General features: G+C 47.0%; 1 protein-coding gene across 1 annotated transcript in view; it reads left to right on the top strand.

The window, feature by feature from the left end:
* The first annotated feature begins 10,544 nt into the window (after positions 1–10,544).
* Erich6b (glutamate rich 6B) overlaps positions 10,545–20,037 on the top strand; it is a 55,750-nt gene continuing 46,257 nt past the window's right edge. Inside the window, exons 1-2 of the mRNA XM_059273321.1 lie at positions 10,545–10,622; positions 19,357–19,406. The gene's annotated coding sequence lies outside the window, so the exon portion shown is untranslated. The remainder of the gene's footprint in view (positions 10,623–19,356; positions 19,407–20,037) is intronic.

Raw genomic sequence — 20,037 nt, 5'->3', positions numbered from 1 at the left:
CCCTATGCTGACAACTTTCGTTGCACTTCCCTCTCCTGGGCTGTGTTCTGCAGCTGCTGTGACTTCTGCAGTGGTGGCAGGTGTCGCGTTTAACACTTCCACTTGATAACTCTTAGAGTACTCTTTGCTTAATGCCACCCCTCCATCTGCCTTTACCTCCGCTTTGTCTTTTCCTCTGCTGTCAACTTTCACCTCCTTTGGTGTGGTTTTATAATGTCTGGGTCCTCAAGGCCAGGGCATCCATGAGGCTATTACCTCCCCCACCACCTCATCCCCAGGGTTTGGGTGGGGCGCCCTGCTGTGGGATGTTCTGTATGTCAGATGTGTTGCTCTGATTGGTTAATAAATAAAACACTGATTGGCCAGTAGCCAGACAAGAGGAAGTATAGGCAGGACAAGGAGGAGAAGAATTCTGGGAAGTGGAAGGCTGAGTCAGAGAGATGCTGCCAGCCACCGCCATGACAAGCAACATGTGAAGATGCCAGTAAGCCACGAGCCATGTGGCAAGGTATAGATTTATAGAAATGGGTTAATTTAAGATATAAGAACAGTTAGCAAGAAGCCTGCCATGGCCATACAGTTTGTAAGCAATATAAGTCTCTATGTTTACTTGATTGGGCCTGAGCGGCTGTGGGACAGGCGCCTGAGAGAGATTTGTCCTGACTGTGGACCAGGCAGGAAAACTCTCAAGCTACAGCGCTCAGCACTTTATTTCTCAGAAACTTATTAGGATTTTCTTCAAAATCTCTCTTCAATTTCAATATTGGTCCCTCAATAGTTATGTCACACATTACTAATCTCCAGTCACTTCTAACAGCATGCTGGCTAGGGCAACACCAACTGCTCTGACAGATACACCTTGAAATCTAAGACGCCTGAGACCATGTAAGCCAATTTCCTGTACACACAGTCATTGTGAGGCAGGAGGCTCTGCTCTACTAGGCCACTTAGGAACTGTACCGTGAATGGCCCTCCCTCGTCAGCCCCTGGCTTCCAAGGTCTCTCCAGGCTTCATGTATAACTGGAGGACAGAGAAAGAAGGTGGGCAATCCCAGCTTGATATGGCTCATTTCTTATATCTGTCACGTGACCCCACCACACTGCAACGAAGATGAAGACATTCAAGAAGCAGATCTGGTGAACTATCCTGCTCTTACACTGGCCATTTAGTCATGTGATACTCAACGTCTCTTCAAGAAACGCACCCTCTCACACCCAGCTCAAAGCTGAGGTACAGTCCAATGCTGTTCTTCCGCCTGGGTCCACCTCAGCATCTAAGCCCATGAGAGAGAGAAGAAAGAGGTATACATGCATCTCAGGTCTTAAGGGGAGCCTCGAGCCATGCCCCAGGGGCAGGTACGTCAAGGTCATAGGTAGGTAGGACAGTTACCTGCTACATTTCTAGAGGCGGTGCTTCAAGGTCATAGAAAGAACAGGTATCCACTACACATTCACCTTCTTTTTTGATATGGGGTTTCTCACTGAGACTTGCAACTCGCTGTCCAGTGAGCACAGGGGATCCCATCTCTGCTCCCTCAGCGCTGGGGTTACAAGCACGAACCGCCACACCTAGCTTTTTATATTGGTTCTGAGGATGGAACCCAGGCTCTCATACTTACATGGCAAACATTTTTCTGACTGAACCAGTAAAATATTTATTACTTAGGCTGACTCACTCAAGAAATTTTTTTAAATGACATCAAAGCTGGAGAGTTAGTAGCTTGGATGAAGTTCCTGAATATAACAAAGTAATATTCTTCCAAGGCACACTCTTAATGGGAAAGAGGATAACACTGTGTGGAAAACATGACATTTTAGCTCTGAGGGGATGAACAATTTAGGTTATCTGGTCTCTAGATGAAGAAGCTGGAGAAGTGTGTTAGTAATTTATTTCATTCAATTCTCCTTTTTGTTAATGCACAAAACCAAAATAAAAATTTATGTCTGAGATAGCTTGGGAAAAAAAACCCTTCCTATAATGATTAGATAAAGCCTCAGGCTATCAGAACATTACATTATGATTTCATTGGAACTATTTTTTTTCTTTCTGAAATGTTAAATAAAATGATGGTGCATGTTGAAACAGAATCTAAGAACCCAAGGAAATATGGTATGTTATGTCAGGTGGGTGGAAACCTGTTTGCAAGTATATACTGATTGAGAATGTGTAATCTACGCCCAGAGGAAGAATTTGAAGAAAATGAAAAAAAAATCAGAATTGGCAAGAGAGAAGAAAAGATGTCTAGTGGAGAGGCTCCAGGGGTAGCTGAGGAGACTCTGTAACAGAGAACTGACCCCTCAGAGGTTTGACCACACGCGGCTCGTTTCTTGCTTTCCTAAAATCCCATCACCGGGTGGTGGGAGGGTGCACTGCTCCACCTAGGTCATGGTTTCTGAGACTATGTCTTCATGTTGAGACTATGTCCTCAGTTCCTAGCATGGTATTCAGACAGAAGACAGAAGTCACCCCTTTCAGAAAGGCCAAGGCGGGGAACGGGGCTGGGGAGACAGCTCAGTGGTTAAAGAGCTGCTTCAGCAGCACGAAGACTTCAGTTCTGACCTCTGGAACCCACGCAGATGCCAGGTGGGCGTCGAGGCCTCATGAATCAGGTGGAAGCATGATGGAGGATGGTTCCTGACATCCACCTTGAGTCTCCACATGCAGATGGGCCTGCATGCATGCAAACCCTGCCCCCCACACACACACCAGCATCCATATACACCACATTCATGTACACACATACGCACAGCATATACATAGACACACACAAAAAAAAGAAAAAGAAATAAGCAAAAAGTAGAACATAGAAAAATGATTGAACAACACAAGCCCTCCCCCTCATTCCGCCCACTGGAATGCACTCTGCCTATAAAAGTCTTTGGGAACAAGAGCACCAGAAGGTTAAGCCTAAGGTGGTTTAGATATAAACCCTCTTTACCTGACCTGACTAAGACATTCTTATGAACCATAAAAAGACAATCTCAGCTTCTCAAGGAATCTATGCAGAATGGGCAAGACCAGCATGTAGACAGTGGCATCGAGACCTCTCAGTTCAAATTCCATAATGCCCTTAACATTCGAGATTCCTCATGAGGGAAGATTAAGTGAGATCAAAGCGGAAAAGCATCCCGTTTGGAACCCCAGCAGATGAAGCCGCCGGTGACATGCACTGCTGTCCTGCCTCTCATCCTAGCCAGGCTGTGTAGAGACTGTGGTGTGCTCTGGCGGCCTTCCCAGCCTGACACGCTGCAGAATGTCAGTGTTGTTCTTGGCCATGCTTCTACCACTGCATTCTCCAGGGCATTGCTCTCAAATGTCCCCAAATTTCTGTCCAGTGAGGCTGCTGGCCACTTCTGCCCATGAAATTCCAGTGACAAAATGTATCTAAAGGACAGTACCATACAGCCACTGTTCTGTTTTCATCATTTCTTCTTACAGCCACCCCCTTCTTGCCCATTTCTAGTGGGTAAAAAGAGACTAAAGACACCAGGAGGTGAGAGGGGAAACAGGCAGTGAGGGGTGGACTATGGGGGCAGGGGAAGCAGAGAACATACCCTCCACCTCCATGCAGGGGAGAGCGGAAACATCCTGCAGCATTCCCTGGAAAACAACATGAATACCACAGAAAGGGGATGTTGATTGATAAGCTTTAGTTCGCACTGGTCCTGCGAACCTCAGCAGCAGACTCCACACGTCGACCACCTTGTTGGTTGGACTCTTGTGTCCTGGTATGCATTCTGTCCCTCTGGAACACTTACATCAACAATTTTCACCTTTCTGGGACAAACGGATGTGACTGGAGGGCCCTTGCCTCTGAGACTTGCAAACAACGGTTCTCAATAATGAGACGGCCCCCTATCGCAGCAGACTTGGCCCAGAACCAAGTCACACAGAGTCTTCAGTGGTGGCTTGCTGCTCTCCCACAGGCTGAAGGGGCCATCTTGTCAACAAGATGTGGGGACTTCAAAATGAAGTCTTCATTTTCCCGAGAGGTCAGTGTTCTCAGGGTTTATGTCTAGCATTAAGAGCCTCATGTGAAAACAGTTACCTTGGCTCCCGGGGCTTTGGCCCTTTGGAAAAAAAAAAAAACTCAGGCACCCATGCTACCACAGAAAGTACCCCAACAGATTGGTAGCCTGGAAGAACATTGTTCCCAGCTGCTATTCCACCTCGAGTCTTCCTTTGTCTAGTCAGCTTGGCTGGCAACAGCTGAGCTGCTGAGAGACATTATAAGCTTCGAATAGAGAAGTTAAATCAGTTCTCCCCCAAAATCAATGATCAGGAGTCTCAAACTGAAACAAAACACAAGCCTTTGCTTTGTCTTTGGGAAGATAAGCTTCCCAACTGCCACTCAAGCAAGCTATGACTTTAATGGAACAGTAAAAGTGTTGCATGAAGTACTCAGAAAAGCTCCAATAACTCCTGGGTGAACTCTGAAAGAAATCTGTTGAGTCCTTGTGGGCAGGCACACACTTAGGGGGTCATTTCACCAAGCATTCCCCTTCATGACCCCACCACATGAACCCTTAATTAATTATGGTTGTCTTAATGTGAAAAATACTTTCATAACAGAAGGGTGACCTATTCTCATACATAAGCCAACCACAAATCATTCATAACTCCCTAAACACCACCAAGGAGGTGCTCAATTTGTATCTGCGACGAACTTCAAGCGTTGCATAATTTATACCTAGAATCCACTCTCATACATCTACTAAAATACCCACTCTGACCTTCGCTCCCAATCCCAACTGCATTAAAACGGGACTATAAATCACTGAGGCACAAGCCCCTCATCACAGCCCCGCTCTCCCAAAGCCAGGCAACTTTCTTCCTTTGATGAGTTCATCATCCCCTTGAACAGGTTATGAAAGCTGCTTGCATCTCGAGATAATAATTCAAAGGCTCTTAAATCGAGGCCCATTGTCTGCACAGGAGAGCTAAGTGAGCATGTAGACAAATGGCACATCTCAGGTTCCACAGAATCTTACATTTATCCCTGCCCTGAGAGCACCACCCTCGGCCCCTGCTGGCACTCTGCAGCAGAACTGCCCTCCTGTTTACAGAGCTCAGCTCTCATCCCCTTGAAATCTCAAGTCCAAGGGCAGCCTGAGATAACTGCAAGCTCACACTGATTTTGCATTAGGGCAAAAGCTTTGCCTTGCACTGTAAGACAACATTATGTTTGCTCTGTTTTGTCATGGGTATTTAAAATTACTCAGGACTGGATATGATAGAGCTCGGTGATAGAGTGCTCGCCTAACATGAACAAGGTCCTAAGTTCAATCTCCAGCACTGAAAGAGCCTAAGGATTCTCAAACTGGTTTGTACTGCTGAGGCCAACAATAAGAAGCTTGTCACTCCAAATCCTTGTGCATGGAATACCAGAAGCCCTGCCATGAACAGGTACCACAAAAAGAAGTTTCTTCCAACTGCTCCCAGGGAGAGTTTTGAAAACGATCCAAGAGGAACTATGAGAAAGACTTTCCATCAGCTGTCACCTGGCATTGGGGAAGCTCGGGATTGTCCTCAGCAAATCTGATGTCCGTCCAGGGAGGTGAGAGAAGAATCTGGGAGACTGACTAAGCTTGCTACAGAACAGGGAGCCCACCACCACGAGTCAGTGTCCAGAGAGAATGTTCTTAGTGTGACATTTGACCTATCCTATTCAAGGGATACTATCAGTGACGCCCAAGGTGAGGAGTTTTGTTGAGGTCCTGTCCCCACAGGCCCTAAGGGCCATTATTATGATTGGTTCCTTGAAAATGCAGATATAACTTGTGAGTGTCTCAACTACAAGCCAAATTGCTCTACCAAAAATATTCAGCCAAAATACAAAATATATCTCAGCCACCACACACAGAAGAATTGGATGTGCTCTGTCACCAAAGAGGCAGAGACAGCCCACAGCTGTCAGTCTCTGTCCCTGCTCCCCTTCCCCTACAGCACATCTCCCTGGTTTCTTTTTCTATTCTTCAGTGATTCGTTTTTCCTTTGCATCTTCAGATATGGTCAAGGACTCTGTACGGTAGAGGCAAGTTGGCAACACACTGACTTGATTACTCTTCTGTTCTTATAGTCCTGGGTCAGGAAAACATCCCTGGCCTCTTGCTACAGGACAATTCTTCATGGCTAACTTGGGTCCAGACCCCAAGATATATAAGGGTGCCCTCCAAGGTCAAAGAAGTTCTTATAGTCTTTGATTGAAGAACCACCAAAAGAGTAGGAAAAGCAGACACTGAAAACAGAAAATGGAAAGAAAGCATCTCTAGATGTTTCCTCACCTTCAAGACATTTCATCCCCTAGAAGTCCTGAGACTTGATTATCAAAGCCAACTGCCCTTGGAAGGAGAGTGGAGATACAGAGGAGAATAAGAATCAAGACACAATGGGGGCTGAGGCTGTAGCTAAGTCAATGAGGCTTGCCTTACAAGAGTGAGGACTGGAACAAGATCTTCAGAATCCACATGGAAGGTGCTGGAGGGGTAGACATGGTTGGCAATCCCGGCGCTTGGGAGGCAGAGGCGGATCCCTGGGCTTTGCTGACCAGCTAGTCTAGCCTATATGGTGATCCCTAGGCCAGTGAGGGTCCTCGTCCCCAAATATGGACAGTCCTCCTGAGAAATAACACCAAGGGATGTCCTCTGGATGCCACATGAATATGCACACAAATACATGTGTACACACACATGCACACAGTAAATAAATTCATAGATAATAAAACAGATTGGGCACAAGGCAGAGGCCAGTGAAAAGGAAGCTGCTACTAAGGGTTAAAGCCACGTCCCATACCTCTTCCTTAAATAAAGATGAAACTGGGACCTGCTGCATGAGAAGAAGAAAAAACACACCTAGCAATTGCTAAGTGCTCCTTCAAAACCATTGTCTCCGAAAGATGTTAAAACAGATTCCACAGGAGTCCATTTGCAGTCACCTGGAGCAAGAAGTGGTAAAAGAGAGTCACCAGCAAGGCTTTATGAAAAGCCTTATCGGTCCACGCTCATCTGGCCGCGTGGTTAAGTGGCAGGCAGTTGCAAGAAAGTAATAGATGCTATCGCTAGACCCTCCATTAGGCTCTGGGTTCTCTTATTGCCAGCCGCAACCTAAGGAACTGGCCTTGGAATGAGAGGCTTGGGGGGCGATGGCTGGAGAGGACAGAAAGTCTGCTTTGGGACAGGGGCAGACAGGGGACAGACAACAGAAAGGGAACTGAGGAAGTTCCAAGGCTGTCCTGACTGGGGGTCAGCAAACAGTGACCCAGCTTGGGTGCCTGGGATCTGGCACAAAGCCTTCTGGAGTCACTGAATGGAGCTGGGGTTGTAGCAGAGTTGGGAAAGTGCCTACCTAGAACCATCCAGTCCCAGCTCTGTATAAATAATGCATGGTGGTGCCTACCTAGAACCATCCAGTCCCAGCTCTGTATAAACCACACATGGTGGTGCCCACCTGTAAACCTGGCACTTGGGCGGTAGCAGCATGAAGATCGAGGCCATCTCAGGCTACATAAAGAGTTCAAGGGAAGCCTGTTCTATGTGAGACCCTGTCAAAAACAAACAGAAAAGAGAGACAAAAATAACCGTGAATCCCAGAAATAACTCGCTTTGGCATCCTGCATTTTGTCTGCCTTTATGTACGGCTATTCACAGCTCCCTCTCTTTGGGTTTGAAAACAGTTCTGACTGAAGCCAATGCTGAGAAGAAACAAAATCAGTCTGCATCTTTAACCCTTCTAAAACGGAGGGCTGCCCCCCAGCACCTCTGGGATCCATCTTAACTATAAATGCTCGGGTTGGGGATTTAGCTCAGTGGTAGAGTGCTTGCCTAGCAAGCGCAAGGCCCTGGGTTCGATCCTCAGCTCAAAAAAAAAAAAAAAAAAAAAAAAAAAAAGAATAACTATAAATGCTCTTCTGCACCTGAAGTCCAGTTAATGCCTTTTAAAATTTCCATTCTAAGTCCCAAAATCCGAATAAGATTAGATTATTAATAGGAAAGGCTAACATCTGTGTACCAAAGGGGACTGTATTCTCACCCCTCATGGTGCATGTTAACTACTGCTAAAGCAATGGTTTCCCCCAGTTTTCTGGAGACGATGCCAATGTGTGCCTGCTGTCTGCACATATTTGTGCTTACCTTCCTCTGTCTGGCCCAAGGGCCCCAGTCTAGATGACAAATAGCACTTACCCTATCTGTGGACCACACACAGAGCCTCCTTCCTCTCCAATTTCCCCTCTCCTAATCACCTGCTGCCTTTTCTAGACCATAACACCACCATCACACTATAGGTCATTAATAATTTATGCTTTAGATCACACTTACTTCCAAAAGAGATTTAAATGGTTTAGTGTGCAGATACTTAACAAATATTTACCGGAAGCCTAAAAGTTTTCAGGAGCCAGCCAAGATGGTCAGTGGTTGTAATCCCAGCACTCAAGAGGCTGAGGCAGGAGGATCTTAAGTTCAAGTAGCCTGGACTATACAGGAAGACCCTGTTTCAAATAAGTAAATAGTTAACATTAATGCGACCTGAGAATATACATATGCACAAAGTTCTCCAAACAAAAGTCTGTAAGGTGGGCCTTACTCAGTGGGTAAAGGCACTTGCCACCAGGTCTGACAACTTGAGTTCAATTCCGGGGACCCACATGGTGGAAGGAGAGAAAACTTAGTTCCAAAAGTTGTCCTGTGACTTCCACAAGTGCACTATGGTATGTGAACGCGCATGTGAGTATGTATAAACACACACACACACACACACACACACACACACACACACACACACAAATAAATAAAAGCCTAAAGGCAGTGAAAAATCATCAAGGCAGAATTACTGAATTAGAGACTCTTAGTAAGACAGTGATTATAATGATATTGTCACCTCACTGTGGCCTCCTCAGGCACCTGCACACATGGAATACACACAAACTCACAAAGGCACACACATACACATAAAGTTAAAAATAATAAAGAGCCATGAAAGCCTCCAATGGCAGATGAATCCAATAATTCAGACTTGAGCCTCAGACAGTGACTTATCTGAACAGGTATGGGTTAATCCCCTCCTCCACACAGAAAGAAGAGTCTCTGCCCAAGCCTACCAGTTTAGAGACTACAAGGAGTATGCCATTGAAAGAAATGTAGCAGAACTATCAAAAGAACCTATCAGCAACAAAATGTGGAAACATATCACTCCTCAGCTGTGTCCTAGGACTGTAAAAATACCACCTTTTGAAATAACTTAAAACCAGGAATTTAGTCTGTCTTGCTTAATCTATTCCCAACACCCCCTGATATAATAAAAGTATGTAGTAGGTTTTTTTTTTTTTTTAAATCTCCACAAAGGAATGACCCCATCAACATGATACGCTAAAGCCCAACACTATGGGTACCATCTTGTGGAAGACTGTAGCTATGTCCCAGATTCCAGACACCAGACTGTCAGTGAACCCTGAAATGGACCCTGTAGTGAGAGCTAAGGGCACTGCTTGACAGACTGGGAGACTTTTCCTGAAGCTCTGTGTGCGCACCAAGCATTAGATTCGTGTAAGAGCAACAGAGTTACAGGAACCTATCATCATTCTCCTGGACCTGCCGTGGACGCTGCCCTTGAGTGTAACTGACAAGTGTAGACGCCCAGGGCAGCCCAATCAGTTCTCCACTCTCCTGCCCAGCAAAACCGAGGAGTGGTGGGGGAACCTAAGAACTCTTAGTACATAGATAGCACCCTGTCTCCTGACTTTGGCTCTGGTCCCCCAACCTCAAGATCCTGGTTTGAATTTTTCCCCTTCTGATTTCCTTCCGTCTTTTCCATATCTTGGTGCAGAGGACTAGAAACGGTCACTTGGCCACTCTTCCATGTGGGCCTGTGTCTCTGTTTCCCTCAGCAGGTTCTCCTTTTCGTTGTTCCCAGCTCTTCCCAAGAGTCTGGCCCAAGCCACCAAGAGACATTAAGAGCCAGGAACACGGCGATAAGCACACAGTCCTCATGATTCTGTGCTTCCCAGATACCTGCAGTTTGTACAGTCTGGTAGACTCTCTTTCAGAAAAGAAACACCGAATTGCAATTACAAAGTTAAGGGCAAACGCAGTAGTTTATTTAGAACGGGAAACCACAGCAAATTATCACACTTCACGTACCCGCTCTCTTTCTTAGGAAACGTGTGCAAATAGTAGAAATGTCCGCCCCTGCAGTCTCACCTCCCTGCTCATCCCAGCTCACCCAACAACGCCAGCTGGTCCACTCATGGAGTCACAGTCTGTGAATTTCACTGTTGGTGTCCTCTGCCCCTTGACTCCAGATCAGTCCCATGCACGTGGGCTTGGTTCCCTTGAGGCAATTCTTTGCCCCAGGAACAGCACACAAAAGGGCAAAGGAGCAGAGGCAATACCTAAGTGCTTAGAGATGTTGATCCTGGGGACCAGCTCCACGCAGGATGTCCTGCCATCTTTTCGCCTTAACAGCCACACTCCCTCCCACCTCCCTCCGAGGGTTGGCAGGTGTAGAATGCCTGCAACCGCAGAGAAGTAGTGGAGATGCGTGTTCCGTCCCCATGGTAACGGGGAGCGATCCAAACTTGAGATCAGAAGAGTTCAGCTAGCTCTCTGCGGGCAGGATTCAGGTTTGGGTAAGAGCTCTGGGCCTGGGCTCCCCCAGCCTGTGGGTCTTGGAGAGGCGGAAGCTAGTGGGAGAGAGTCTAGAATGAGGTAGAGTCCGAGGACAGCAACGAAGATACGTTTAAGTACCCAGACATCTCTGTTGCTCTCCTTTGTCTGGCCCTGCGCTGCCTTGACCCTTCTGTTCCCCGCCTTGACCTCCCCCCTCATCCTGCCCTTTGTGAAGGGCGGTGCTCTAGGGGTGCTATACAAATGAAGGAGCAGCCTGCCCACTCAGAGAACCCAGCCCAAGGCTGGAAGATCCTCAATCTGAAACCCCAGTCCTGCCCAGACCTACTCTAAGCCAAGGCAGGTCGCTCAGTTTCCCTCCACCATCCCCCACCCCACTGCACCCCTCACCTCTGTCCGGTGAATCCTGTTTATTAAGAGAGAGAGAGAGAGTCCTAGGAGATGTATAGTCTCAACAGGGCACTGGGTATCTCTTCTAAAGACTGTAGTGACTGGTCCTCGAGGGTTCAGTGGAACTTTGGCAATCTAGTGTTTGTTCCTGGCATGGAATGTGGATCTAGACGAATCCCAGCTCTGGCTCACAAAACTCACAAAAGTAGGCCATCAGTTGTTCCCCTCAAGAGGGACAGCTGCTGCCTTCCACCCAGGCTCCTGCCAGAGAGCTAAACAAAAGGACTTATAAACAGCCCCAGAAAGAAGGCAGCTGTGGGACTTCCTGGCCTTCTCAGAACGCTGTAGGACTCCCCCAGTCCATTACAGAAGTGAGATTTCTCCCCTTGCTCCAGCTAGAACTTCTAAACATCTGCTGCCAGAAGCCCAATGATCCCCAAGGGTCCTGTGGTCCATTCCATGTCTTCATCAGCTCCATTTCGACCGTCTGAACCCATCACTCATCCCTTGGCTTTTCCCCACTGGGGAAGTTAAGTGGATGAAACATCCAAACCATTTGTAGTCAGTCTCCTGCATGCCTCCTTCTGCAGCTCATCAGTTCAGTGCACAAACTTCTGTTGATACTCCACAGTATGCCAGGCATTGTGGCGGAATAGCATCCTGTGAGCGAGGCCGACTGACACGAAGTTTGCAGAAGTACAGCGAAAGAGCTGGGAGAAAGACACACTTTCTCCACAAGAACCTGAATGCAAGAAGAGCCCGGAAGAGCAGACCCTGAATGTGCTGCATGTGCTGCATGTGCAGAGAGACTAGTTGTGCATCCTAGCCCTTGCTCCAGCTCTGGAGGAGCAGCGTCATGTGATCTATTCCCGAGCATGGCCCGTCTGAATGCCTGACCTCTTACTAAACACTGGCCAGACTGACTCTTAATACCGGTGATGGCTATTCCTGGTTGTCAACTTGACTGTATCTGGAATGAACTATAATCCAGAACGGGAGGGCACACTTGTAATCTGGCTCTTGAGGCTGGATGACACATGCCTTTAATCCCCAGACCTTGAGGCTGGAAGGCACACCTTTAATCTGGGCCACACCTTCTGTTGGAAGCCTGTACAGAAGAAGGAAAGGTGTTCTTTGCCTGCTTGCCTTCGCATCCATCAGTCCATCCATTCCTTCTTCCATATCCCAGCAGACCAGCTGAGACACTCAGCCTCATGGGACTGAGCAGCTACTAGATTCTTGGACTTTCCATTCATAACTAGCCATTGTTGTGCTGCAGCCTGTAAGTCAATCAAATAAATTCCCATATATGTATCTGTATATGTACATACATCTATATACTTATATATAGAGAGAGATTCATTCCATAAGTTCTATGACCCTAGAGAAGCCTGACTAATACAGTACAGCATGATGTAGCATTAATAACAGTGCCTACGTTGTGGTGTAAATGTTAAATGTCCCACACTAGCTCATGTCTTTGAACACTTGGGTCCCAGCTGGTAGCACTGTTTTGGGACCTTTGGGACATAGGCTCATTAAAGGTTTTAATTGCCTCTGGTCCAAGCCTGGGTCCTCTGCTTCCTGAACACTTCAGAAGCTATGTGAAGAGGCTGCCAAGTATTCCTACTGTGGTGGGACTCACTGGCATGCCTTCCTCACCATGGACTGATCGTCTGAAGCAGTGAGCCAATAGAAATCTTCCCTTCAGTTATTTCTGTCATGTATTTCGTCACAGCAATGAGGAAACTGACTAAGTCATCCCCTTCTGGGCACGTCAAGTCTGACAGGCAAGAGGCAGGAGGAGTTTTTCATTAACTGGCTTGTTTGATGTTCCCAACTCCATTGAAAGGCATCCCACAATTATGTACCTCAGCTCGAAGCTTCCTGTGCACTGAGTCATGGAGAAGCCCTACCTCCTCTCTCTCCTAATATGTCCATTCAGAGGGCCCTGAGCCGAAAATCCTTCACCCTTCCTAGATCTCAGCCAACGGTGTAGATCAAACTAGCCCTGGTTTGACTATTTGGCCCATTTACTCTTGAGAGGCATAGCTCAGAATGTCTAGAAACACCTGCCTGTGTTCTTCCTGCCCCACCAAAAATGGGAGGCTAATTTTGTTCTATACAATCCCTCTGTCCTGGATTGAAAAATACCTAGAGATGGTATTTTGTGTCTGTCTATGAGAATGTCCCCACAGAAGATCTACGTGTGAGCCAGTGAAGTAAATAAGAAAAACCTTCCTTGAATGTGGAGGCCAGCATCCAGCAGGCTGGAGGCCCATAGAACATGGAGCTGAAGAAGGTGAAGCCAGTTCTGCTCCTGTCCTACTTTCCTAGTAGATGTGTTTTTCTGCTGCTGTCTCCTCGGACAGATTCCCAGGTCTGCAGCTTCAGCAGACTTAAGGCATAGTGCCTGCACAGGTAGCGCTCTCTCTCTCTCTCTCTCTCTCTCTCTCTCTCTCTCTCTCTCTCTCTCTCTCTCTCTTTCTTCGGCTTTCAGCTTCCTGGACTTACCCTTAGTTTTTATGGCTCTCCAAATGCCCATTGTGGGCCCATTTGCCTCTAATTGTACACAGTTTTCTCAGCCCATCTTATAATGATGTGTTATGTGTGTGTGCCTCTCTGTGTACAGACACATACACCTTCTACTGCTTCTCTGCTGAACCCTGACTTATACACACTCTGAGCTCCGATGTGGAACTCAGAATCTATGGCCTTCCGTACAGATGCCTTGGCCTTATAGAAGAGGAAGGTGCTTGGCGGCCCACCTCAAGTCCCGAGCCTGTCTTCAACCCCAAATCTCTAGATCATTTGTCCTGTTTGGATATAGTCAATGGCAAGTTTTAGCTTTATGCTGGTTCACAGCTATTTGTCATGCTTTCAGAGCTCGCCTAGGTGTGTGGGTAGACTATATTCACCCATGGCTGGGCACTCACTGCCCCAGGGAAGGGCACCCTGTAACCATATTCCTGGTTACAATATCAATATTATTCACCCAGATCTCACTGTCTAAAGCCTACAACAGGAAAGGATCAGCAGCTCTGATCAAACCAGCCTGTGCAGTCAGCTTTTTAGAAGAGGTGCTGGGGAAGGGCTCAAGAACAGACCCCTGGGGGAGCAAGGCACCTACCTGGCCCAGAACCAAGCAGTTTCCAGAACTCTCTGTCTTCATGACTGCACATGATTCTTTCTTCAGAAAGGGCTTACTGCCAAGAGGGTGTGCGTCAGTGAGCAAGGACATGGAATGATGAGTCTACCAAGGTCGTTCATTCTCTATTCTCCACATGTCTAACTCCACATGTCTAGCTATTAGGCTCCGGTCCCACCCTGAGCTCTCCAGCACACATAAGCTGTCCTGCCTGGAGTTCAGAGAAGAACAGCTTTTGAAAACAGGGTCTCACAGATCCCAGGCAGGTCTCAAACTCACTATTTAGCCAAGGATAACCTTGAACTTCTGGTCTTCCACCTCCAGAGTGCTGAGTCTGCAGGCAGGTGACAGCTTTTACGCTGTTGTGAAACTCAGAGTATCACGCGTGCTAGACAAACAAAATATCCAGTGAGCTACAATCCCAGCACAAGGACAGCTTTTAAGTGACCTGGGTGATGACACTTGGAAGACGTTCACAAGCCATCCTAAGTACAAAGTCCCCTTGCACTTGATTCTGCCAGCTTTCCCAACCACTAAATGCTCGTTTTCAGATTATAAAAGACTTCCAGCTCCACCCTTCCTACTCTCTTAATTGCCAACAGAATTCTGATTTGTGCCTCTCTAACCCACCCTGCACAAACTTAGGCCCTTCAACCAAGTCAGCTGCTCTTTTGGAAGCTTTGGTCAGGCAGAGAGAGGGAGGAGAAAGGCTAGGACACTGGGCAGTAGCAGCTTAGCCTCTTCCATAAAGGAGCTCCCCTGGGGCAGCCTCTGGCAAGCTTTGAACTTAAGCAGGGACTGCACTTCCCAGGTCGGTCGGCTCAGGCCCCAGAAGCCAGAGCTGGGGCTGGCTGTCCGCAGGCTCCCCAGTGTCTCCTTTTGCAAATATTATGATTTCAACTCATGGTAGAATTCTTTTTTTTTATTCATTTTAGAATTGCACTATGCTGTATTTTTAATTTATATTTAATAAACATAATAAGCTTAGTAAGCAAGCGGCTTTCTGGGTGTTCACCAGCAGGTGTGCCTTTGGTCATTGTAGACTCCCAGCAACCAACACAGTGTCTGGCGTGGGAAACACCTACAAGAAACGTCTGTAGAAAGAAAGAGGAAAATAAGAGGGGGCGGGGGGGGGGGGGGCTAGAAAGGAACCTGGCAGCTAATCATTTTCAGGGGCGAATTATGTAGAAACTGATTAACATACTGAGAGATAGATACACTCCCAGCTCACAAGGTCTGAGCAGGTTGGGTGGGTGAGGCAAACCCAGCCAGCTGCAGAGTGAGGCCAGTTCCTGTAAATACCTGTGTTGGGATCAAAAGGCAAATGTGAATGTAGGTCAGGAAGACAAAAGGGACAGAAGGAACAAATAAAAGCTACTCCAAGTATCTGCAGCTCAGTGCAGAGCCCTGGTGCTGTGTGTGGCCATGGAGTGGACCCAGGGCCCGCAGACCCAAGGGACAGTTAGAGGTAGCCGGCTCGGCTGTTTGTTATTCGCTAAGTGCAGAGTCTTGACACATAGATGGTGGCTGTGATCTTTGCTGTCACTGTTATTCCCAGCTTCAGGGTCACTATTTATTGTTTGTTAGAACCACCTCCCGAGGTACTGAACCTCCATCTCTGGAAATGCAATATTTTATCACCAGGGAGCCACCTGTCTGGGGTGTTTTGTGGACTTGATTCCTGACCCACGGCTTCCCTTACTCTGTAATCCTGTGATCCGGGGAACAATGCCCCTGCATGTCCGGGTAAGTGAAAAGCACAGATACAATTGCTAGCCGAGCAAACTGCCTTTCCATAAAGCCGTTGGCATCACCGTGCCGGTTGCCGCGCGCCTCCTTCAAGCAGCCTCTTGGAAGCAGCTCTTTGATGTTGAAAAAGAAAATTGCTTTGTGTGAAAGCTCCTTTAATCTTATATAGATACAAATGCCTTGTATCTTTGGGGATATGCCAAACTGCGCTTCATATTTCGGAATTAATCTTATTAAAGAAAGCCCTGTTTAATCCCCACTGCTGTTGCCCAGAGATGTTGAATAATTCTGCACCTGTTCCTATCACCGCTCTGCCATGCGCCCTTCCCGGATTCACTGTTGAAAAAGCACATGATCAGCAAGCCGAGGCTGGACAGCGGCCGGTCTTGTTTTGGTTTAATGCTGCAGGTACAAAAGGTTCCTTTTTAAGTCTTTGTCTCAGTTTCTTTAAAGAAAGAAAGAAAGAAGGGGGAGGGGAAGGAAAGACAAAGAAAGCTTGCCTGGCATGAAGAATAACAAATAATAAGATAAAGCTGCTTTAGTAAGTAGGCAATTTAATATAATTGCTTGTGATGAAACATCAATATTGCTTGGGAACATGGGGTTCATACATGATAACTAGCTGCTGAGCCTTGCTAGACATATACATATGAAACCTTGTCCTTGACTAAATGATCTTCTGTTTATAAATGTGTATGTGCACACATCAGCCGAGTTGCAGTCACTGGCTCCCTCCTTCCAGGTGCACCTTGGGGTTCTCCCCCACCACCCCAACCTACCCCAACCACCCAGCAAGTGACCCAAACAACAACCGTCTGAGATCACTCCTCCCTTACTCTTTCTGACAAGTTCTTGTCACACTCCGACTGTACTCCGGGCCCTGTTTAAGTGGTGGCAAATAACAATGGAAACAAGAAAGCAAGGTTTCTAGTCCGACCGCATGGGCCCGTAAACATAATACTTTCAAGAGTGACGTGTGTTTTGAAGAAAATAAAACATGATGAGATGTGCAGGGACTAGGAGGAGATGACCAGCTTTGAATCAACTGCTGAGGGGCAGCCTCACTGGGAAGATACGTCTGTGCTGAACCAAGCATGTGGAAATCTTTAAGGAGATACGAACTTGTCCAGACAGGGAGGACTTGCCCACGCCTGAGGTGGAAACAGACTGCGGTGGGGGAGGAAGGCTCCCAGGAAAGTAGGTACCAAGGAACAAGACCAACCTTGGCCAGCCTTGGAAGTGGAAGACATGGGGGAGACTTGAAGCAGGGAGCAACAGGACCTCACTTTTGTTTTTAAAGTCCATCTCTGGCTTGTGGAGTGCAAGAGCCAAAGCAGAGAGACCAGTGTAGAGAAGCATATTGGATGGTGCGGGTGATCATGTCATGGTGGGGGTGATGGTGGAGGTGGTGGTAGTGGTGGTGGAGGTGGAGATGGTGGTGGTGGTGGTGGTGGTGGTGGAGGTGGTGGTGGTGGTGGTGGTGGAGGTGGTGGTGGTGCTGGTGGTGGTGGTGATGGTGATGGTGGTGGTGGTGGTGATGATGGTGGTGGTGGTGATGGTGGAGGTGGAGGTGGTGGAGGTGGTGGTGGTGGTGGTGAAGATGGAGGTGGAGATGGTGGAGGTGGAGATGGTGGTGGTGGAGGTGGTGGTGGTGGAGGTGGTGGTGGTGGAAGGTGGTGGAGGTGGTGGTGGGGTGGTGGAGGTGGTGGGGTGGTGGAGGTGGAGGTAGTGGAGGTGGTGATGGTGGAGGTGGTGGTAGTGGAAGATCCTGGGTGTTTTGGAGGAGACAGGTGAGAAGGACATGCTGTGGTTTGGAAGGACAAAAGGACAATCAAGGGTTATCACATTTCCCCATCTGAGCACACAGTGAATTCTATCTGAGATTCCATCTCAGTGAAATTTTCACAGCTGCCTCTCACAACAGGGAATCTCTCTAAAGTTCTGTTTCTTAAGCACTATATCCAGGTGGGCTGGCTCAGTCGGTGGCATGCTTGGAAGGCAAGTACTAAGGCTCGAACTCAATACTCAGAACCCACATTAAAAAAAATAAAATAAAATCTGGTCATGATGGCATGTACTTATAATCCCAGGGTTGGGAGAGGTAGACATAGGCAGGCCCATGGGGTTCAATGGGCACCTAGCCTAACTTACTTGGTCAGTTCCAGGCCAGTGAGAGACTCCACCTCAAAAACAAGATTGACAGATGGCACCTGAATGGCACCTAAGATTATCCTCTGGCCTCTACACACACATCACATATGTGTACATGCTCCCACACATGTGTGCTTATACACACGTGAATATGCACAAACACACATAGTATTTACACCCAAGGAATCTCATTATGTGAGACCAGTTTGCCTCAAGCTCATAGAGATTCACCTCTCCCTGCATCCCAAGTAAAAGTATTAAAGTCATTCACCACTCTGGGCATACTAAAATTTTTTAAGGTTTATTTTTATTTCTGTTGATGTGCATGTACTTGAGGGGTGTTTTCTATGTGTGTGTAGGAAGGCCAGAAAAGGACACCAGATCCCCCAGAGATGGAGTGACAGGTGGCTGTGAGCCGCCCAGTGTGGGTGCTGGGAACTGAACTTTTGTCCTCTGAAAGAGCAGTAAGGGTTCTTAACCACTGAGCCAGCCTTCCATACTGATTTTTCCATGATGCTTGCTTTTTTTTTTTAATCTCAGCAACTGCCAAAACCCATCTTTGCAAAGTATGTCATCAATGAAAAGAATGGCATTTATCTAACTCCGCTAGTTCCCGTGATGGCTGGCAAATGCTGAATATTACGCTTCTCTAAGAACCTTAAATTATGCAGTGGCATTCTCGTGAATTCTCTGCAATGTCTGGGCATTGATTCTACCACTTGGAGCATGGAATGTTGACAGGGATGGGTGTACAAGAGAGTTGCCTGGGCTTGCTTTGCTTGTTGGACATTCAAAGATGACTAGTGACCAAGGAAACTGCCTTTGTTACTTTCCTATTACTGTAATAAGATGCCACGACCAAGGCAATTTATAAAAGAAAATGTTTCATTGGATCAAGGTTCCAGGGGGCTAGAGTCCATGATGGCAGAGTGACAGCATGGTGGTAGGAACAGCTGAGAACTCACATCACAAGCAGGAAGCAGAGAGAACTCACTGGAAATGGCACAGTCTTTTGAAATCTCATAGATCACCTCTGGTGACATACTTTCTCCAGCAAGGCCATGCATCCTAATCCACCCTAAACAGTTCCACCAGCTGGGGACCAAGCATTACAACATATGAACCTATGGGGCTATTCTCATTTAAAGCACCATGGAAATTTAAGTGATATGTACTACTAAAACAAACCCCATTCAATAGTAGCATAGAAAAAGTATCTATTGTCCAGTATTACTAATAAGTACAGTGTTCTCTGCCCAGTTTTCTAGATAAGTAACCAGAAGGCTGTTTTCTTTCAGCTGTCACTGCTACGAAGTCTCCTGGCTTGGATCCAGCTCTCCCCAGCATTGTAAGTACTGAGCCCTGAGCATAACTGCCTTGTGTTGTTCCAGCGACCACAGACTCCACAGCCATGAATAATTCTCATTGTCCTCTGTGTTAGCCACACTGGATCCCAGAAACGGCAATGTCCAAATGGTTTCTCCACGAGGTGGATTTTATTTCCCTAGGGAGAAAACATCTAAATGCATTCACCGTCAAGAGCGTGGTGTTAGATACATCGTAGATTTTACCACCAGCAGGGCAGCCGAAGAAATGTTCATATGGAATTTAAATCCTTTATACAAATTCTGACACCCACGAAAATCCAAAAACTGGATCTTTTGGGGGAATTGGCACAAGTCCACTGACCATGTGACCTTGACCCATTGTAGCTCACCTGGAAACAAATTCCAACCTGAACCTCCATGGGACCATGTAAAGTTCTTTTGAGATCCTACTTATTGTAAAGATTTGCATGCTTGCTGCAGAATACAAATAAGACCCAGTCAGGAGCCTTACCCTGGACCTTTCTAGGGCTGTTCCACATTTACAATATATCTGAATTCCACAGCACAACTGGCCACAGGAGTTTCAGACAAGAGGAGTTAGTCTTAGATGCATGGCTAATCTATAATATTATGAAGGAGGGAAAAGCCTAG

The sequence above is a fragment of the Peromyscus eremicus genome, chromosome 9 (assembly GCF_949786415.1).
Source record: "Peromyscus eremicus chromosome 9, PerEre_H2_v1, whole genome shotgun sequence".
Classification (NCBI taxonomy): Eukaryota; Metazoa; Chordata; class Mammalia; order Rodentia; family Cricetidae; genus Peromyscus; species Peromyscus eremicus.
This window is presented reverse-complemented; position numbering and strand designations above follow the sequence as displayed.